We start from the raw sequence: 23,051 nt of genomic DNA on the forward strand, positions 1-23,051 counted from the left end.
ACAAATTGTTACTGTATTTTTCATTACCTTCTACCAATCTCTCTCTGTATCGACTGTATAATGTACCTGGCCCTGCTACAGCCCAGTCCAGCACAGTGATCACGGTCAACCAGGGTGTGAGGGGAGGCAAGGTGGTTGACCTGAAGAGAACCGTGGACCAGGCCGTCCAGAACTGTCCCTCAGTCCAGCAGGTCCTGGTTGCCATGAGAACAGAGAACACTGTTGCCATGACAGACAGAGATGTTCCGCTGGAGGAGGTGAGCCAATAGAAACACAGCTTACTGGAGGAGGTGAGCCAATAGACACAGCTTACTGGAGGAGGTGAGCCAATAGACACAGCTTACTGGAGGAGGTGAGCCAATAGACACAGCTTACCGGTGAGGTTATAACTGTTCATAAGAGGTTGGTGTTTATAATCGGTTAAAACTGTTTTTATAACTGCTTTTTGTATTTAAACAATAGGTACTTAAAAAAATTATGATTTACTGTTTGTTAAATTGCATGATCATTTTATCACGTGTGAAAAATAGTACACTGCTCAAAAAAATAAAGGGAACACTTAAACAACACAATGTAACTCCAAGTCAAACACACTTCTGTGAAATCAAACTGTCCACTTAGGAAGCAACACTGATTGACAATAAATGTCACATGCTGTTGTGCAAATGGAATAGACAACAGGTGGAAATTATAGGCAATTAGCAAGACACCCCCAATAAAGTAGCGGTTCTGCAGGTGGTGACCACAAACCACTTCTCAGTTCCTATGCTTGACTGATGTTTTGGTCACTTTTGAATGCTGGCGGTACTTTCACTCTAGTGGTAGCATGAGACGGAGTCTACAACCCACACAAGTGGCTCAGGTAGTGCAGCTCATCCAGGATGGAACATCAATGCGAGCTGTGACAAGAAGGTTTGCTGTGTCTGTCAGCGTAGTGTCCAGAGCATGGAGGCGCTACCAGGAGACAGGCCAGTACATCAGGAGACGTGGAGGAGGCCGTAGGAGGGCAATAACCCAGCAGCAGGACCGCTACCTCCGCCTTTGTGCAAGGAGGAGCAGGAGGAGCACTGCCAGAGCCCTGCAAAATGACCTCCAGCAGGCCACACATGCATGTGTCTGCTCAAACGGTCAGAAACAGACTCCATGAGGGTGGTATGAGGGCCCGACGTCCACAGGTGGGGGTTGTGCTTACAGCCCAACACAGTGCAGGACGTTTGGCATTTGCCAGAGCACACCAAGATTTGCAAATTCGCCACTGACGCCCTGTGCTCTTCACAGATGAAAGCAGGTTCACACTGAGCACATGTGACAGAGTCTGGAGACACTGTGGAGAATGTTCTGCTGCCTGCAACATCCTCCAGCATGACCGGTTTGGCGGTGGGTCAGTCATGTTGTGGGGTGGCATTTCTTTGGGTGGCCGCACAGCCCTCCATGTGCTCGCCAGAGGTAGCTTGACTGTAGTGTGGTTTTCCACTTTAATTTTGAGTGTGACTCCAAATCCAGACCTCCATGGGTTGATAAATTTGATTTCCATTGATCATTTTTGTGTGATTTTGTTGTCAGCACATTCAACTATGTAAAGAAAATAGTATTTAATAAGAATATTTAATTAATTCAGAACTAGGATTTGTTATTTTAGTGTTCCCTTTATTTTTTGAGCAGTGTATTTAATTTTTTTAATGGGAAGAAAGAAATAATACATTAGCTCCATGGATCTTTGTACAACTAGTCAAATAGTTCTGCCGACACTTCTTATCACCACTTACTGTATCACCTTGTGGAAAACCTAGCAGCTTAGTAAATGATTGTCAAATTTGTTTGAGTGAATGCACCTGTGTCTTGACCATGACTTTGACTTGAATATAGGAGGCATTATTGAGACTGAATATGGGTTTAAACCAACGGCTCGTAATAATGTAAATTTAACCTTTATTTTTACTAGGCAAGTCAGTTAGGAACAAATTCTTATTTACAATGATGGCCTACCGGGGAACAGTGTCCTTGTTCAGGGGCAGAATGACAGATTTTTACCTTGTCAGCTCGGGGATTCAATCCAGCAACCTTTCGGTTACTGGCCCAACGCTCTAACCACTAGGCTACCTGCCATCCCTACACTCCAACCACTAGACTACCTGCCATCCCTACACTCCAACCACTAGGCTACCTGCCATCCCTACACTCTAACCACTAGGCTACCTGCCATCCCTACACTCTAACCACTAGGCTACCTGCCATCCCTACACTCTAACCACTAGGCTACCTGCCCCCCTAAATGGAGTGTAATGTCTGGAATGGAGTGTAATGTCTGGAATGGAGTGTAATGTCTGGAATGGAGTGTAATGTCTGGAATGGTGTGTAATGTCTGGAATGGAGTGTAATGGCTGGAATGGAGTGTAATGTCTGGAATGGAGTGTAATGGCTGGAATGGAGTGTAATGTCTGGAATGGAGTGTAATGTCTGAAATGGAGTGTAATGGCTGGAATGGAGTGTAATGTCTGGAATGGAGTGTAATGGAATGATATCAAACACATGTTTTTACTACCATTCCATTCCAGACATTATTACGAGCCGTCCCCCCTCTCACCAGCCTTCACTGGTTGAAACCTCTCTGAAACATTATTGTGGCTTTAAATTACCAACATCATGTGGCCTGGTTGGTCTAGCGGTAAAGCTGCAGATGTGTCGGCATCTGTTCAAATCCGGCCTACTGCCCTTTGACACAATCTCTATCTTTCTCCACTGTCATCCTCTCTATCTGTCCAATAAAATCTGAAAAATACCTGGGAAAAATGTCTGACATCTTTGTCTGTTATGAACAGGAGATACTGAGACTTAAAATGGCTGAACCATAGAAAAATAATTAATAGAAAGGGGGCCTCCCGAGTGGCGCAGTGGTCTAAGGCAAGCAACACTGAAGCATGTATGAGAGCACTAGCTGTTCCGGACGACAGTATGATCACGCTTTCCGTAGCCGATGTGAGCAAGACCTTTAAACACGTCAACCTGGCATCCCGTGTGGTGCAGTGGTCTAAGGCACTGCATCACAGTGCTAGCTGTGCCACTAGAGATTCTGGTTAGAGTCCAGGATCTGTCGCAGCCGGCGACGACCGGGAGACTCATGGGGCAGAGCACAATTGGCCCAGCATCGTCCGGGTAAGGGGAGGGTTTGGCCAGCAGGAATGTTCTTGTCTCATCGCGCTCTAGCGACTCCTGTGGTGGGCCGGGTGCAATGCACGCTGACACGGTCGCCAGGTGCACAGTGTTTCCTCCAAAACATTGGTGCGGCTGGCTTCCGGGTTAAGCGGCATTGTGTCAAGAAGCATTGTGGCTCGACTGGGTTGTGTTTTGGAGGACGCAAGGCTCTCGACCTTCGCCTCTCCTGAGTCCTGAGTCCGTACGGGAGTTCCACCACTGATAACTACCAATTGGATACCATGAAAATTGGGGAGAAAAAGGGGTAAGAAAAAAAATATGAATAGAAAGTCCACTTATTGACTTGAATAAATGCAGAATTCCCTTGAATGAGGAAACCTGTTTTAGGGATTCTGTTTCTATGGGGCTGAACTGTTTCTACAGGGCTGAACTGTTTCTACAGGGCTGAACTGTTTCAACGGGGCTGAACTGTTGCTACGGGGCTGAACTGTTGCTACGGGGCTGAACTCTTTGTCCCTTTAACAGGAGATGATGAAGGAGGATGTGGTGTGTGAGCCCGTTGCCATGGACAGTGAGGACGTCTTGTTCCTGCTCTATACGTCAGGCAGCACAGGGAAACCTAAGGGTCTGGTTCATACACAGGCTGGTTACCTGCTGTACACCTCCCTGACACACAGGGTGAGGGTCTGGTTACCTGCTGTACACCTCCCTTACACACAGGGTGAGGGTCTGGTAAACACACACACACACACACCCTATAGAAAAAACACCTGTATGAACCAGGCTGGTGTGCATGTTTACCAACACATGGCCTAACCTTTAACCATCTAAACAGCTGCTCTTAGTTACCTTTCCTTTCCAACATGGCTAACCTTTAACCAGCTAAACAGCTGTTCTTAGTTACCTTTCCAACATGGCTAACCTTTTAACCAGCTAAACAGCTGCTCTTAGTTACCTTTCCTTTCCAACATGGCTAACCTTTAACCAGCTAAACAGCTGCTCTTAGTTACCTTTCCAACATGGCTAACCTTTTAACCAGCTAAACAGCTGCTCTTAGTTCCCTTTCCAACATGGCTAACCTTTTAACCAGCTAAACAGCTGCTCTTAGTTCCCTTTCCTTTCCAACATGGCTAACCTTTAACCAGCTAAACAGCAGCTCTTAGTTACCTTTCCAACATGGCTAACCTTTAACCAGCTAAACAGCTGCTCTTAGTTCCCTTTCCTTTCCAACATGGCTAACCTTTTAACCAGCTAAACAGCTGCTCTTAGTTCCCTTTCCAACATGGCTAACCTTTTAACCAGCTAAACAGCTGCTCTTAGTTACCTTTCCAACATGGCTAACCTTTTAACCAGCTAAACAGCTGCTCTTAGTTACCTTTCCAACATGGCTAACCTTTAACCAGCTAAACAGCTGCTCTTAGTTACCTTTCTAGCTAATAGGCTAAGTTAGAGATGAACTTCCTCTTCCAATTAAAGTTAGGGGAGGTCGAAATAATGAACATCTATCTACAAAATCTATTAATTTTAAAATGTTAATGACTTCTCCTTGCCATTATCATTCACCTGATGATAAGACAAGACGTAAAATATATATATTTTTTATGTTAACATCCAGTGTGACGGGGGACCCTGAGTCTCCGGTTTACCTGGGTGGGTTGAAGACCCCTGATCTAGACCAGTACCTATTGCCTAACCTCTTTCCTCTATCGTCCTCTCTCCTTCAGTATGTGTTCAACTACCATGACGGGGATGTGTTTGGCTGTGTGGCGGACATCGGCTGGATAACAGGTCACAGCTACATCGTCTATGGCCCTCTGTGTAATGGAGGAACCACCGTTCTGTTTGAGAGTACACCAGTGTACCCCAACCCAGGTGACAATAGACTACTAAGGTTTTTTACAACCTGTACTTCAACGTGTTTACAACTTAAATCTGAACTCACCATTCCACTATAAATATCTTAGGAAACAGGTGCTATCTAGAACCTAAAAGGGGTCTTTGGCTGTCCCCATAGGAGAACCCTTTGAAGAACCATTTTTGGTTTCCAGGTAGAAGAACCCTTTTGAGTTCCATGTAAAACCCTTTCCACATAGGGTTCTACATGGAACCCAAAAGAGTTCTACCTGGAACCAAAAAGGGAACCAGGAAGGGTTCTCCTATGGGGACAGCCAAAGACCCCTTATGGAACACTTTTTTTCTAAGAGTATTCTGTCATTGAGAGAACATTTCTGTCTTGTGAAAAGTTCAGCATTGAGGCCTGTAAGACACAACAAACGTTTTAGGCCCAAACATTAGGTTTTATGTGCTGCCTAGCAATGTGTAAAATAAGTTAACATTAGAACAGTTCTCTGTATGTTCTGTGAATGAACCTTTTCTGTCTTCTACGAGTGACAGTACGATACCAGCACATCTGGTGATGTTACAGGCAGGTACTGGGAGATGGTGGAGAGGCTGGAGATCAACCAGTTTTACGGTGCTCCCACGGCCATCAGGCTGCTGCTGAAATACGGAGACGAGTGGGTGCAGAATTACAACCGCTCCTCCTTAAAAACCCTGGGCTCTGGTAGGTCAAACCTTACAACAACAGGACTCTCTTTCTCCTTTTTATGTTGAGAATGGTGGCGAAGGAGATGGCTGACGTTTTACGATCCCGTAACCAATTGGGATGTTGTTGTTTTTTCGCGTTATTTGTTATCTTATTTTGTATATAATGTTTCTGCCACTTTGTTTTATGACTGCTGCTGTTTCATTATTTGTAACTTTTCTTTTCTTTTTTTACTTATATATTTTTAACATAACAGTTTTTCTTCTTAAAAACGTATTAAGGCATTGTTGGTTAAGGGCTTGTAAGTAAGCATTTCACTGTTGTATTCGGCACGTGACAAATAACATTTGATTTGGTTTGATTAGACCTCAGGAGAATATCCTGCTGAATACCATAAACCTAAGGAGAATATCCTGCTGAATACCATAAACCTAAGGAGAATATCCTGCTGAATACCATATACCTCATCATAGACCTCAGGAGAATATCCTGCTGAATAGCATAGACCTAAGGAGAATATCCTGCTGAATACCATAGACCTCATCATAGACCTCAGGAGAATATCCTGCTGAATAGCATAGACCTCATCATAGACCTCAGGAGAATATCCCGCTGAATACCATAAACCTAAGGAGAATATCCTGCTGAATACCATAAACCTAAGGAGAATATCCTGCTGAATACCATAGACCTCATCATAGACCTCAGGAGAATATCCTGCTGAATAGCATAGACCTCATCATAGACCTCAGGAGAATATCCCGCTGAATACCATAGACCTCAGGAGAATATCCTGCTGAATACCATAGACCTCAGGAGAATATCCTGCTGAATAGCATAGACCTCATCATAGACCCCAGGATAATATTCTGCTGAATACCATAGACCTCATCATAGACCTCAGGAGAATATCCTGCTGAATACCATAGACCTCAGGAGAATATCCTGCTGAATACCATAGACCTCAGGAGAATATCCTGCTGAATACCATAGACCTCATCATAAACCTCAGGAGAATATCCTGCTGAATACCATAGACCTCATCATAGACCTCAAAAGAATATCCCGCTGAATACCATAGACCTCATCATAGACCTCAGGAGAATATCCTGCTGAATACCATAGACCTCATCATAGACCTCAGGAGAATATCCTGCTGAATACCATAGACCTCATCATAGACCTCAGGAGAATATCCCGCTGAATACCATAGACCTCATCATAGACCTCAGGAGAATATTCTGCTGAATACCATAGACCTCATCATAGACCTCAGGAGAATATCCTGCTGAATACCATAGACCTCAGGAGAATATCCTGCTGAATACCATAGACCTCAGGAGAATATCCTGCTGAATACCATAGACCTCATCATAAACCTCAGGAGAATATCCTGCTGAATACCATAGACCTCATCATAGACCTCAGGAGAATATCCCGCTGAATACCATAGACCTCATCATAGACCTCAGGAGAATATCCTGCTGAATACCATAGACCTCATCATAGACCTCAGGAGAATATCCTGCTGAATACCATAGACATCATCATAGACCTCAGGAGAATATCCTGCTGAATACCATAGACCTCATCATAGACCTCAGGAGAATATCCTGCTGAATACCATAGACCTCAGGAGAATATCCTGCTGAATACCATAGACCTCAGGAGAATATCCTGCTGAATACCATAGACCTCATCATAGACCTCAGGAGAATATCCCGCTGAATACCATAGACCTCATCATAGACCTCAGGAGAATATCCTGCTGAATACCATAGACCTCATCATAGACCTCAGGAGAATATCCTGCTGAATACCATAGACCTCATCATAGACCTCAGGAGAATATCCTGCTGAATACCATAGACCTCATCATAGACCTCAGGAGAATATCCTGCTGAATACCATAGACCTCAGGAGAATATCCTGCTGAATACCATAGACCTCAGGAGAATATCCTGCTGAATACCATAGACCTCATCATAGACCTCATGAGAATATCCTGCTGAATACCATAGACCTCATCATAGACCTCAGGAGAATATCCTGCTGAATACCATAGACCTCAGGAGAATATCCTGCTGAATACCATAGACCTCAGGAGAATATCCTGCTGAATACCATACACCCCATAGACAATAGCCCTACAGTGTGATGGGATACATAGACAGCAGTCTACAGTGTGATGGATCCATACAGCAGTCTACAGTGTGATGGATTCATAGACAGCAGTCTACAGTGTGATGGATCCATAGAGAGCAGTCTACAGTGTGATGGGTCCATAGACAGCAGTCTACAGTGTGATGGATCCATAGACAGCAGTCTACAGTGTAATAGTATACTGTAGTAGTAGTAGTAGTAGTAGTAGTAGTGTATACTGTTTCAGTACAGCAGGCAGTGTTGTGCTGATGGTATGTTAACATGATACTGTAGTAGTAGGTACTTGAGCCTTTGCTGTGGTTGCCAATGCATGACGAAGGCCTGTCATGTCGCCAGGCGAGGGTAAAGGTTTGACCTCTAAAGAGAGTCTACATATGTAATGGAACACGTGGGTCGTGCTAGGCCGGGGCATGGAATTATCTAGACAGCACATCGTAAACATGTCCTGTCTTCTTCCTGTCCTCTTCATGTCCTCTTCCCCATGAACCCATCCAACACCGAGGCATGGGAGTGTTAAAACCTGGAGGGCTCCTCCTATCATTTCCATTCACTGTGGAATGGAACCCTCTAGGTTGTTTAATCCTGTGGTGCTGTCTCCCCTGTGGTGCTGTCTCCCCTGTGGTGCTGTCTCCCTGGGGTGCTGTCTCCCTGTGGTGTTGTCTCCCCTGTGGTGCTGTCTCCCTGGGGTGCTGTCTCCCTGTGGTGCTGTCTCCCTGGGTGCTGTCTCCCCTGTGGTGCTGTCTCCCTGTGGTGCTGTTAACCCTGTCCTTTCATGTTTCCTCTGCAGTGGGTGAACCCCTCAACACAGAAGCTTGGGAGTGGTACCATCGGGTGGTGGGGGACGGACGCTGCCCTGTGGTCGACACCTGGTGGCAGACAGGTAATGACTGACCTTTAACCTTGCTACTTAAAACATAGATTTACTACAACTTAATTTCTTACACAGAATGTGCTGTATGCAGAATACTGTATGAGATCAGGGTGTTTCTTAAAATGCGCAAGCACGCAAGTTTGAGCACGGGAGGGAAATCAAAGTATTCGAAACAGAGCATGGAGGGCACTTCTCGCAAAGAAGTATGACTTAACCATGTAAAAAAAAAATGAAGCTCATTTTTCTTGAAATCAATGGCAGCCATTATTTGAGCTGAAGCAAGAGAAAATACACTCAGACTTCGGAATGAAATGTTGCCTATTCACATCTCGTAGGTTGCCTGGCTAAAATATTTAATCTGGATACGGTAATAAATACATGTTGTGTTATTTTTGTCATGTTTACCCGCGTACATACCGTATATAGCAAGCCCATAATAAGCCAATAGGGATAACTGGCTAGCTACTAGTACTGTTAGCTAGCCAGATAGCAACAAATAATTGTTAGCTAGCTACCCATTGACATCTATCTATCTTGCATAATATTAGTTTTAGGTCATTTTTGCCTGTTAAACTATCTGGTTAGCTACATTATTACGATTCACGTATAGCTAATTGACAGTTATGTAAAACAGTTGCTTAGTGTATATCTTGTTTCGTCTCTATTGCCATTGTTGTCCTGGCTGGAAGATGGTTCAGTGAATGGGTACTGTAAGTCCATAGTAAGCCAATAGGGCTAACTGGCTAGCTAGCTAGCCATAAAGAATTGGTAGCTACCCACAAAAAATGAAGATCTACCTTGCATAACATTCGTTTTAGGTCATTTTTGCCTGTTTAACTAGCTGGCTAGCTAGATTATTACGATTCACATATCTAGCTGATAATTATGAAGTAAAACACTTGCTTTGTGTATATCTTGTTTGGTCTCTATTGTTGTCATTGTCCTGGATGGAAGAAGGTTCAGTGAATGGGGAGGTGCAGTCAGAGGTAATACAGTAGGGGGAGTGCTGCTCAGCGTGAGGTAATACAGTAGGGGGAGGAGCAGCGTGAGGTAATACAGTAGGGGGAGTGCTGCTCGGCGTGAGGTAATACAGTAGGGGGAGTGCTGCTCAGTGTGAGGTAATACAGTAGGGGGAGTGCTGCTCAGTGTGAGGTAATACAGTAGGGGGAGTGCTGAGGTAATACAGTAGGGGGAGTGCTGCTCAGCGTGAGGTAATACAGTAGGGGGAGTGCTGCTCAGCGTGAGGTAATACAGTAGGGGGAGGAGCAGCGTGAGGTAATACAGTAGGGGGAGTGCTGCTCGGCGTGAGGTAATACAGTAGGGGGAGTGCTGAGGTAATACAGTAGGGGGAGTGGGAGGTAATACAGTAGGAGGAGTGCTGAGGTAATACAGTAGGGGGAGTGCTGAGGTAATACAGTAGGGGGAGTGCTGAGGTAATACAGTAGGAGGAGTGCTGAGGTAATACAGTAGGGGGAGTGCTGAGGTAATACAGTAGGAGGAGTGCTGAGGTAATACAGTAGGAGTGCTGAGGTAATACAGTAGGGGGAGTTCTGAGGTAATACAGTAGGAGGAGTGTGAGGTAATACAGTAGGGGGAGTGCTGCTCAGCGTGAGGTAATACAGTAGGGGGAGTGTGAGGTAATACAGTAGGAGGAGTGTGAGGTAATACAGTTGGGGGAGTGCTGCTCAGCGTGAGGTAATACAGTAGAGGGAGTGTTGCTCAGCTTGAGGTAATACAGTAGGGGGGGTGCTGCTCGGTGTGAGGTAATACAGTAGGGGGAGGTGCAGCGTGAGGTAATACAGTAGGGGGAGTGCTGCTCAGTGTGAGGTAATACAGTAGGGGGAGTGCTGTTCAGCGTGAGGTAATACAGTAGGGGGAGTGCTGCTCAGCGTGAGGTAATACAGTAGGGGGAGTGCTGCTTAGCGTGAGGTAATACAGTAGGGGGAGTGCTGCCCAGCGTGAGGTAATACAGTAGGGGGAGTGCTGCCCAGCGTGAGGTAATACAGTAGGGGGAGTATTTCTCAAATGTATAGTTTTATGTGTTCTACTCACTCTCGTTCCTCACGAGAACGTACTCAAGAGAACGCGGTCGGAGAATGCGCTCGGGGCATATTGAGAAACAGCCCATTTTTGTATTTATTTTATTTTACCTTTATTTAACCAGGTAGGCTAGTTGAGAACAAGTTCTCATTTACAACTGCGACCTGGCCAAGATAAAGCATAGCAGTGTGAACAGACAACAACACAGAGTTACACATGGAGTAAACAATAAACAAGTCAATAACACAGTAGAAAAAAAAGAGAGTCTATATACATTGTGTGCAAAAGGCACGAGGAGGTAGGCGAATAATTACAATTTTGCAGATTAACACTGGAGTGATAAATGATCCGATGGTCATGTGCAGGTAGAGATACTGGTGTGCGAAAGAGCAGAAAAGTAAATAAATATAAACAGTATGGGGATGAGGTAGGTCAAATTGGGTGGGCTATTTACCGATAGACTATGTACAGCTGCACCATGTGACAACCTAAAGGGACAGCTCAACCTAGTGTTGCAAACACTGTAAACATAGTTCTGCAATGCTTATTGAAGAGCTTTTCGGTTCTTGTTTAGTTCCTTCTTTAAGGAAAAACGGTTCCCTCAGTACTAGTTCTTATGAAGGGGGCTTTTTTTTTTAGCTTCTTTTGTTGAGTGGGGGGGAAAAGTTTTCTTTTTTTGTATCACAGACCATTCTCTTCTCTGTTGATGGTTGTAGATTAGTGTACCGTACAGTGTGAGCTGTTCTGTCTGAGTTGGGTCTACTGCTCTGTGTGGAGCTGGTCTGGTTGCCTGCCAACATAAGCACAATCAGAAATGTTGAGTTGGTGAACTTTCTAGGGAGTGCTTTTTAACCACCAGGAAGAACAATCAGTCTTAAAGGGGAGAGACTGGTCCGATCATCTCATCAAGAAATATACTATTATGCACGCACGCACGCACACACATAGCCACACACACAGACACACTCTACACACCCTGCTCTCCGGCCAATCGAATTAAATTGTTTTTTTTTATCCCTTCTGGACTGCATCAAACCAGATGTTATTTTAATACTGCCAGATATCTGACCCCAGAGCGGCAGCAGCAGAGGCAGACAGAGGAACTTGGAAACAAACACTTTGTTGCAATACAATTTCACTCTCTCTCCTTGTTCTTTGTGACTGTAAGTCGCTCCGGATAAGAGTGTCTGCTAAAAGAGTGTCTGCTACATTGTACATTAGCTAGCCTGCTCTGATGGCTCACCACCAGTTACATTGTACATCAGCTAGCCTGCTCTGATGGCTCACCACCAGTTACATTGTACATTAGCTAGCCTGCTCTGAGGGCTCACCACCAGTTACATTGTACATTAGCTAGCCTGCTCTGGGGGCTCACCACCAGTTACATTGTACATTAGCTAGCCTGCTCTGAGGGCTCACCACCAGTTACATTGTACATTAGCTAGCCTGCTCTGAGGGCTCACCACCAGTTACATTGTACATTAGCTAGCCTGCTCTGGGGGCTCACCACCAGTTACATTGTACATTAGCTAGCCTGCTCTGAGGGCTCACCACCAGTTACATTGTACATTAGCTAGCCTGCTCTGGGGGCTCACCACCAGTTACATTGTTCATTAGCTAGCCTGCTCTGGGGGCTCACCACCAGTTACATTGTACATTAGCTAGCCTGCTCTGGGGGCTCCCCACCAGTTACATTGTACATTAGCTAGCCTGCTCTGAGGGCTCCCCACCAGTTACATTGTACATTAGCTAGCCTGCTCTGATGGCTCACCACCAGTTACATTGTACATTAGCTAGCCTGCTCTGATGGCTCACCACCAGTTACATTGTACATTAGCTAGCCTGCTCTGATGGCTCCCCACCAGTTACATTGTACATTAGCTAGCCTGCTCTGATGGCTCACCACCAGTTACATTGTTCATTAGCTAGCCTGCTCTGAGGGCTCCCCACCAGTTACATTGTACATTAGCTAGCCTGCTCTGATGGCTCCCCACCAGTTACATTGTACATTAGCTAGCCTGCTCTGAGGGCTCACCACCAGTTACATTGTACATTAGCTAGCCTGCTCTGATGGCTCACCACCAGTTACATTGTACATTAGCTAGCCTGCTCTGATGGCTCACCACCAGTTACATTGTACATTAGCTAGCCTGCTCTGAGGGCTCCCCACCAGTTACATTGTACATTAGCTAGCCTGCTCTGAGGGCTCACCACCAGTTACATTGTACATTAGCTAGCCTGCTCTGAGGGCTCACCACTAGTTACATTGTACATTAGCTAGCCTGCTCTGATGGCTCACCACCAGTTACATTGTACATTAGCTAGCCTGCTCTGAGGGCTCCCCACCAGTTACATTGTACATTAGCTAGCCTGCTCTGATGGCTCACCACCAGTTACATTGTACATTAGCTAGCCTGCTCTGAGGGCTCACCACCAGTTACATTGTACATTAGCTAGCCTGCTCTGAGGGCTCCCCACCAGTTACATTGTACATTAGCTAGCCTGCTCTGAGGGCTCACCACCAGTTACATTGTACATTAGCTAGCCTGCTCTGAGGGCTCACCACCAGTTACATTGTTCATTAGCTAGCCTGCTCTGATGGCTCCCCACCAGTTACATTGTACATTAGCTAGCCTGCTCTGATGGCTCCCCACCAGTTACATTGTTCATTAGCTAGCCTGCTCTGGGGGCTCACCACCAGTTACATTGTACATTAGCTAGCCTGCTCTGAGGGCTCACCACCAGTTACATTGTACATTAGCTAGCCTGCTCTGGGGGCTCACCACCAGTTACATTGTTCATTAGCTAGCCTGCTCTGGGGGCTCACCACCAGTTACATTGTACATTAGCTAGCCTGCTCTGAGGGCTCACCACCAGTTACATTGTTCATTAGCTAGCCTGCTCTGGGGGCTCACCACCAGTTACATTGTACATTAGCTAGCCTGCTCTGAGGGCTCCCCACCAGTTACATTGTACATTAGCTAGCCTGCTCTGATGGCTCACCACCAGTTACATTGTACATTAGCTAGCCTGCTCTGAGGGCTCCCCACCAGTTACATTGTACATTAGCTAGCCTGCTCTGATGGCTCACCACCAGTTACATTGTACATTAGCTAGCCTGCTAGGGTCAATACCTCACACACCTTTGTTTGAATAGAAAGCTATATCGTTTGCTGCATTGTAACCAATTCTATCGTTACGTAAGTTGAAAATAGCCTACAATAACAGGCCTGTAAACATGTAAAAACATGTTTTAAAACCATATCTGATTTGAGGCTAATCTAACAAAAAATTCAGGTTGACCTTATATATTTCAGTCCTCAATCGCACCAAATTACAGTCATTGAGTAATTAAAATAAATTCACCGGAATAATGTTAATTATCACACAAGGGGCATATTAAAGGGGCAATCTGGGATTGGTACATCAATTTTGAGACTTTTAAATGAATGATGTATTGCCATTTGTTGTCGTTGTTTCAATCCCAGGCTGCCCCTTTAATATTTATAATTAAACATGCATAATTTAGCATGGAGCATTAATGACACAGATATGACCCAAATACCCTACCTCAGAACAGAGGATTATGTCGTTATGTCCAGATTTTCCAATTAGCACTAAATTGCATTATTGGTAATTCCTGGCAGTTTGATCTATGTGCAAAACAAGTCCATTACAGGGGCAAATAAGGAGATTTGACTGGTTGGCTGGCTGGTTGACTGACTGGCTGGCTGGCTGGCTGACTGCTGGCTGGCTGACTGCCTGGCCGGCTGACTGGCTAGTTGACTGGCTGGCTGACTGGTTGGCTGACTTGCTGACTGGCTGGCTGGCTGGCTGGCTGACTGGCTGGTTGACTGACTGGCTGGCTGACTTGCTGACTGGCTGGCTGGTTGACTGACTGGCTGGCTGGCTGAATGGCTGGCTGACTGCCTGGCTGGCTGGCTGGCTGACTGCCTGGCTGGCTGGCTGACTACCTGGCTGACTGCCTGGCTGGCTGGCTAGTTGGCTGACTGCCTGGCTGACTGCCTGGCTGGCTGACTGGCTAGTTGACTGGTTGGCTGACTGGCTGGCTGACTGGTTGGCTGACTTGCTGACTGGCTGGCTGACTGGCTGGTTGACTGACTGGCTGGCTGCCTGACTTGCTGACTGGATGGCTGGTTGACTGACTGGCTGGCTGGTTGGCTGACTGGCTGGCTGACTGCCTGGTTGGTTGACTGGCTAGTTGACTGGCTGGCTTGGCTGACTGGCTGACTGGCTAGTTGACTGGCTGGCTGATTGGTTGGCTGACTGGCTAGCTAGCTGACTGGCTAGTTGACTGCCTGGCTGGCTGACTGGTTGGCTGACTGGCTGACTGACTGCTTGGCTGGCTGACTGGTTGGCACCTTGCCCCTGTGTGGGATGTTAATCTGTGGTGTCCTAGTTCTATGGAGACCCTGGGTGCCTCATTTTACAGTGCACTACTTTAGACCAGGACCCATAGTAGTGCACTACTTTAAACCAGAATCCATAGTAGTGCACTACTTTAGACCAGGGCCCATAGTAGTGCACTACTTCTGATCAGGACCCATAGTAGTGCACTACTTCTGATCAGGACCCATAGTAGTGCACTACTTTAGACCAGGACCCATAGTAGTGCACTACATCTGATCAGGACCCATAGTAGTGCACTACTTTAGACCAGAACCCATAGTAGTGCACTACATCTGATCAGGACCCATAGTAGTGCACTACTTTAGACCAGGACCCATAGTAGTGGACTACTTTAGACCAGGACCCATAGTAGTGCACTCTAAAGGGAATAGGGTGCCATTTGGGACTCAATCCTCTGTCAGTCCAGCTCCACACCAGCCAGATTAGCAGGGTAGATTAGCCGATTAGTAGATTAGCACGGCCTGGTCGCAGGATAGAGTCAAACCTAATTGCATTTAATTGACTTTTAACATGACCGTAATTCTCTCATCGACATCTGTAGCTAAAGGATCCGGGCTTATTATGCTGACAGACTGACAAACTGGTTGTTTACAAAAGCTTGTTCTGGTTCTCTTTGCCGTCTCCTTTTTCCTCATCAACCTTTAATCTCCTCTTAACTTTCTCTAGTTTTTTAAATTTATTGATTGTATTTTTTTAGGGGGAAGATCAGCTTTAACAATTGCGGAAAGATTGTAGCTTCCATCAATGTAATTGTCTGCATCATTTCCAATCCCCCATATATTTGTTGGGTAAATCTATGTATAAAATCTATGTATTATTTTACATATATATTTCTTAAAATATATTTTCCTTCTTTATTATTTTCCACTAACCTACCAGCCCTAATTGTAGAACTTACTCTAGTCTTTATACTGTGACATTTTGTTTGGAGATCTCTTCAGGGGCCACAACAACATGGTGTGGTCAATGTTTAGGCCTTGTTCAAAACCTTGAAAAGACATTTGCCTATTCAGTCATATCCCGATCAGTGAAGAGAGCACTTTCCAGTGTTCATATAGGGCTTTAGATTCCTTAGAAAAGCAGTTCTCTCTCATCGACGTATTATTCCCGTCTCTCCAGAGACCGGTGGGATCTGCATCGCTCCCAGGCCGGCGGACCCAGAGGCGGAGATCGTTCCGGGCATGGCCATGCGACCGTTTTACGGGATCAAGCCGGCACTGCTGGACACTGATGTAGTGACTGGCGATGGCGTGCTAGTCCATTGAGGGGGGGGTGGGGCTCTCTCTCTCTCCCCTCCTCCCTCTATCTCTCTCTCTCTCTCCCCTCCTCCCTCTCTCTCTCTCTCTCTCTCCCCTCCTCCCTCTCTCTCTCACTCTCTCTCTTTCTCTCTCTATCTCTCTCTCCCCTCCTCCCTCTCTCTCTCTCCCCTCCTCCCTCTTTCTCCCTCTCTCTATCTCTCTCTCTCTCCCCTCACTCTCTCTCTCTCTCTCTCTCTCCCCTCCTCCCTCTCTCTCTCTCTCTCTCTCTCCCCTCCTCCCTCTCTCTCTCTCTCTCTCTCTCTCCCCTCTCACTCTCTCTCTTTCTCTCTCTATCTCTCTCTCTCTCTCTCCCCTCTCACTCTCTCTCTCTCTCCCCTCCTCCCTCTCTCTCTCTCCCCTCCTCCCTCTTTCTCCCTCTCTCTCCTCTCCTCCCTCTCTCTATCTCTCTCTCTCTCTTTCTCTCTCTCTCTCTCTCTCTCTCTCTCTCCCCTCCTCCCTATTTCTCTGTCTCTTGCTCTCTATTTCTCTCTCCCTCTTTATTTCTCTCTCTCTCTCTTTCTCTCTCCCTCTTTCTCTCCTCACTAAGAGCCACAACATTCTCTGACCAGCTGGTAATCTGTTGTTGGGGCTTCCCAGCTGTCTGGTCTGCTTGGAAGCATTCTGATATCCCACTTCCCTCTTCCACACACAATACTGTCACTCTGCTGTCTATTCAACCAGACATTGTGTTGTGTGTGGAGCGGAGTGTCTCGTCCGGAACCACATGACTCCTGCTGTGACGGGGATCCCTGTTCAATCCCCTACGAATTTCTGATCCCTCTATTCTGTCTCCTATCCTGTCATAAAAATAATAAAATGCGTAAGGAGTTTGGATTTTTTTTTCTTCGAAATAGTAATGTTGTGTGTTGTATCCAGGGTGAAGTGCTGAGTTCCAATGATTCGACTGGAGCTTTGTGTATCTCCCAGGCCTGGCCTGGTATGGCCCGGACAATCCACAACCACCACCAGAGATTCACAGAGACATATTTTCAGCCTTATCCAGGTACAGACAAACCAACCCATCCAGACTTTAAAAACGAGCGTTCTACAATCTGCTCAATTTCCTGTCTTTCTCAGGCTGAGACTAGCGCTCTGCGATAATCAATACTGTCCCCTAAATCACGCCACTAGTAGATTTCTTCTCCACCGCTCCAAGGAAGGCTATTACCAGATCGTCGGCCGTCTCGATGATGTCATCAACGTGAGCGGTCACCGGCTTGGGACTGCGGAACTAGAGGATGTGGTGGTATGTACGATCAAATCAAATCAAATCAAATGTATTTATATAGCCCTTCGTACCCAGCCTAAAACCCCAAACAGCAAGCAATGCAGGTGTAGAAGCACGATCATAATCATGTTTAGTTTAGGTTATTAATTCAACCATTTAAAAAAAAAAAACAAGCACACATACAATTTGAAAAAGCCATACATAATCATGGAGGATAACACACAATACAGTCTGGGACTTATTTCCATTGTTAAATCATGGAGGATAACACACAATACAGTCTGGGACTTATTTCCATTGTTAAATCATGGAGGATAACACACAATACAGTCTGGGACTTATTTCCATTGTTAAATCATGGAGGATAACACACAATAAATTCTGGGACTTATTTCCATTGTGGTCCCCTGAGACAAGATGGCTAGACAAGATCGTGATGTGACCAAATGTCCTTCTCAAAATAACTTCACGATCAGTGGTGTAGCAGAAAGTAAACGCACGTACCCCATCTTTTACAGAAAAACGCACTTTAATTTTTTAACTAGGCAAGTCAGTTAAGAACAAATTCTTATTTTCAATGACGGCCTAGGAACAGTGGGTTAACTGCCTGTTCAGGGGCAGAATGACAGATTGTCAGCTCGGGGATTTGAATTTGCAACCTTCTGGTTACTAGTCCAACGCTCTAACCACTAGGCTACCCTGCCGCCCCTTCACTTTAACCACTAGGCTACCCTGCCGCCCCCCACTCTAACCACCAGGCTACCCTGCCGCCTCTACACTCTAACCACTAGGCTACCCTGCCGCCTCTACACTCTAACCACTAGGCTACCCTGCCGCCCCTCCACTCTAACCACTAGGCTACCCTGCCGCCCCTCCACTCTAACCACTAGGCTACCCTGCCGCCCCTCCACTCTAACCACTAGGCTACCCTGCCGCCCCTCCACTCTAACCACTAGGCTACCCTGCCGCCCCTCCACTCTAACCACTAGGCTACCCTGCCCCCTCTACACTCTAACCACTAGGCTACCCTGCCCCCTCTACACTCTAACCACTAGGCTACCCTGCCGCCTCTACACTCTAACCACTAGGCTACCCTGCCGCCTCTACACTCTAACCACTAGGCTACCCTGCCGCCCCTCCACTCTAACCACTAGGCTACCCTGCCCCCTCTACACTCTAACCACTAGGCTACCCTGCCACCCCTCCACTCTAACCACTAGGCTACCCTGCCGCCTCTACACTCTAACCACTAGGCTACCCTGCCGCCTCTACACTCTAACCACTAGGCTACCCTGCCGCCCCTCCACTCTAACCACTAGGCTACCCTGCCGCCCCTCCACTCTAACCACTAGGCTACCCTGCCGCCCCTACACTCTAACCACTAGGCTACCCTGCCGCCTCTACACTCTAACCACTAGGCTACCCTGCCGCCCCTCCACTCTAACCACTAGGCTACCCTGCCGCCCCTCCACTCTAACCACTAGGCTACCCTGCCGCCCCTCCACTCTAACCACTAGGCTACCCTGCCGCCCCTCCACTCTAACCACTAGGCTACCCTGCCGCCCCTCCACTCTAACCACTAGGCTACCCTGCCCCCTCTGCACTCTAACCACTAGGCTACCCTGCCCCCTCTACACTCTAACCACTAGGCTACCCTGCCGCCTCTACACTCTAACCACTAGGCTACCCTGCCGCCTCTACACTCTAACCACTAGGCTACCCTGCCGCCCCTCCACTCTAACCACTAGGCTACCCTGCCCCCTCTACACTCTAACCACTAGGCTACCCTGCCGCCCCTCCACTCTAACCACTAGGCTACCCTGCCGCCTCTACACTCTAACCACTAGGCTACCCTGCCGCCTCTACACTCTAACCACTAGGCTACCCTGCCGCCCCTCCACTCTAACCACTAAGCTACCCTGCCGCCCCTCCACTCTAACCACTAGGCTACCCTGCCGCCCCTACACTCTAACCACTAGGCTACCCTGCCGCCTCTACACTCTAACCACTAGGCTACCCTGCCGCCCCTCCACTCTAACCACTAGGCTACCCTGCCGCCCCTCCACTCTAACCACTAGGCTACCCTGCCGCCCCTCCACTCTAACCACTAGGCTACCCTGCCGCCCCTACACTCTAACCACTAGGCTACCCTGCCGCCCCTCCACTCTAACCACTAGGCTACCCTGCCGCCTTTACACTCTAACCACTAGGCTACCCTGCCGCCCCTCCACTCTAACCACTAGGCTACCCTGCCGCCCCTCCACTCTAACCACTAGGCTACCCTGCTGCCTCTACACTCTAACCACTAGGCTACCCTGCCGCCCCTCCACTCTAACCACTAGGCTACCCTGCCGCCTCTACACTCTAACCACTAGGCTACCCTGCCGCCTCTACACTCTAACCACTAGGCTACCCTGCCGCCCCTCCACTCTAACCACTAGGCTACCCTGCCGCCCCTCCACTCTAACCACTAGGCTACCCTGCCGCCCCTACACTCTAACCACTAGGCTACCCTGCCGCCTCTACACTCTAACCACTAGGCTACCCTGCCGCCCCTCCACTCTAACCACTAGGCTACCCTGCTGCCTCTACACTCTAACCACTAGGCTACCCTGCCGCCCCTCCACTCTAACCACTAGGCTACCCTGCCGCCTCTACACTCTAACCACTAGGCTACCCTGCCGCCTCTACACTCTAACCACTAGGCTACCCTGCCGCCCCTCCACTCTAACCACTAGGCTACCCTGCCGCCCCTCCACTCTAACCACTAGGCTACCCTGCTGCCTCTACACTCTAACCACTAGGCTACCCTGCCACCCCTCCACTCTAACCACTAGGCTACCCTGCCGCCTCTACACTCTAACCACTAGGCTACCCTGCCGCCTCTACACTCTAACCACTAGGCTACCCTGCCGCCCCTCCACTCTAACCACTAGGCTACCCTGCCGCCCCTCCACTCTAACCACTAGGCTACCCTGCCGCCCCTACACTCTAACCACTAGGCTACCCTGCCGCCTCTACACTCTAACCACTAGGCTACCCTGCCGCCCCTCCACTCTAACCACTAGGCTACCCTGCCGCCTCTACACTCTAACCACTAGGCTACCCTGCCGCCCCTCCACTCTAACCACTAGGCTACCCTGCCGCCTCTACACTCTAACCACTAGGCTACCCTGCCGCCTCTACACTCTAACCACTAGGCTACCCTGCCGCCCCTCCACTCTAACCACTAGGCTACCCTGCCGCCCCTCCACTCTAACCACTAGGCTACCCTGCCGCCCCTACACTCTAACCACTAGGCTACCCTGCCGCCTCTACACTCTAACCACTAGGCTACCCTGTCGCCCCTCCACTCTAACCACTAGGCTACCCTGCCGCCCCTCCACTCTAACCACTAGGCTACCCTGCCGCCCCTCCACTCTAACCACTAGGCTACCCTGCCGCCCCTACACTCTAACCACTAGGCTACCCTGCCGCCCCTCCACTCTAACCACAAGGCTACCCTGCTGCCTCTACACTCTAACCACTAGGCTACCCTGCCGCCTCTACACTCTAACCACTAGGCTACCCTGCCACATTGAATGTATAGGGAGCATTACTTTAATTGGGCGGATCCATAATAAAATACAAATAATCACCATGAATGGCGGTCAGCGTTTACCCAACAATTTATTTTTACCACGACATCACTGATCACGATCATGAGTCCAAATGTTCCTATCAAAATGACTTCTTATTGCAGGACTTTACCCGAGTCTACACAAAAATCAGCTGAAATGATAAGCATATCGTATAAATGTCGCTTATCGTATCAATGTCCTTGTCGACGTTATTAACAGTTGGAACTGATTCCATGGCATTCTCTCCTAGAACCAGTGTCCTGCAGTGGCTGAGTCTGCTGCGATTGGCTATTCCCATGACATCAAAGGAGAGGGTGAGTGACATCGTGGAACTTTGACGTGCACCATGGTTACATGATTATACCAATTTACTTTTACCAATGGACTTTTCCACTTAACTCTCCACTCTTAGTGTCTAATTCAAGGAAATGTATCAACAACCGGGGTTGCCTAGGTTACTTTCTAAATGTAATCCGTTACAGTTAACGTCCAAAATTGTAATCCATAACGTAATTTATGGATTAGCCAAACTCAGTAACGCAATCTGATGACTTTCAGTTACTTTTAGATTACTTTCCCTTTAAGAGGCATTAGAAGAAGACAAAAAAGGATCCTTTAAACACATTTGGGTGTGTCATCACAGTGGTCTCTGATTGGTGGTCATCATTTGGGGTGTCATCATAGTGGTCTCTGATTGGTGGTCATCATTTGGTGTGTCATCATAGTGGTCTTTGATTGGTAGTCATCATCTGGTGTGTCATCATAGTGTTCTCTGATTGGTGGTCATCATCTGGTGTGTCATCATAGTCGTCTCTGATTGGTGGTCATCATCTGCTGTGTCATCATAGTGGTCTCTGATTGGTGGTCATCATAGTGGTCTCTGATTGGTGGTCATCATTTGGTGTGTCATCATAGTGGTCTCTGATTGGTAGTCATCATCTGGTGTGTCATCATAGTGGTCTCTGATTGGTGGTCATCATTTGGTGTGTCATCATAGTGGTCTCTGATTGGTTGGCATCATCTGGTGTGTCATCATAGTAGTCTCTGATTGGTGGTCATCATTTGGTGTGTCATCATAGTGGTCTCTGATTGGTGGTCATCATCTGGTGTGTCATCATAGTGGTCTCTGATTGGTGGTCATCATAGTGGTCTCTGATTGGTGGTCATCATCTGGTGTGTCATCATAGTGGTCTCTGATTGGTGGTCATCATTTGGTGTGTCATCATAGTGGTCTCTGATTGGTGGTCATCATCTGGTGTGTCATCATAGTGGTCTCTGATTGGTGGTCATCATCTGCTGTGTCATCATAGTGGTCTCTGATTGGTGGTCATCATTTGGGGTGTCATCATAGTGGTCTCTGATTGGTGGTCATCATTTGGTGTGTCATCATAGTGGTCTCTGATTGGTAGTCATCATCTGGTGTGTCATCATAGTGGTCTCTGATTGGTGGTCATCATTTGGTGTGTCATCATAGTGGTCTCTGATTTGTGGTCATCATTTGGTGTGTCATCATAGTGGTCTCTGATTGGTAGTCATCATCTGGTGTGTCATCATAGTGGTCTCTGATTGGTGGTCATCATTTGGTGTGTCATCATAGTGGTCTCTGATTTGTGGTCATCATTTGGTGTGTCATCATAGTGGTCTCTGATTGGTTGTCATCATTTGGTGTGTCATCATAGTGGTCTCTGATTGGTGGTCAGAC

At 47.3% G+C, this 23,051-nt stretch overlaps 1 pseudogene; it reads left to right on the forward strand.

The window, feature by feature from the left end:
* LOC139396826 (acetyl-coenzyme A synthetase 2-like, mitochondrial) overlaps positions 1-23,051 on the forward strand; it is a 32,544-nt pseudogene that overhangs the window by 6,117 nt on the left and 3,376 nt on the right.

Source organism: Oncorhynchus clarkii, unplaced genomic scaffold (genome assembly GCF_045791955.1).
Source record: "Oncorhynchus clarkii lewisi isolate Uvic-CL-2024 unplaced genomic scaffold, UVic_Ocla_1.0 unplaced_contig_9439_pilon_pilon, whole genome shotgun sequence".
In the NCBI taxonomy this organism is placed as follows: domain Eukaryota; kingdom Metazoa; phylum Chordata; class Actinopteri; order Salmoniformes; family Salmonidae; genus Oncorhynchus; species Oncorhynchus clarkii.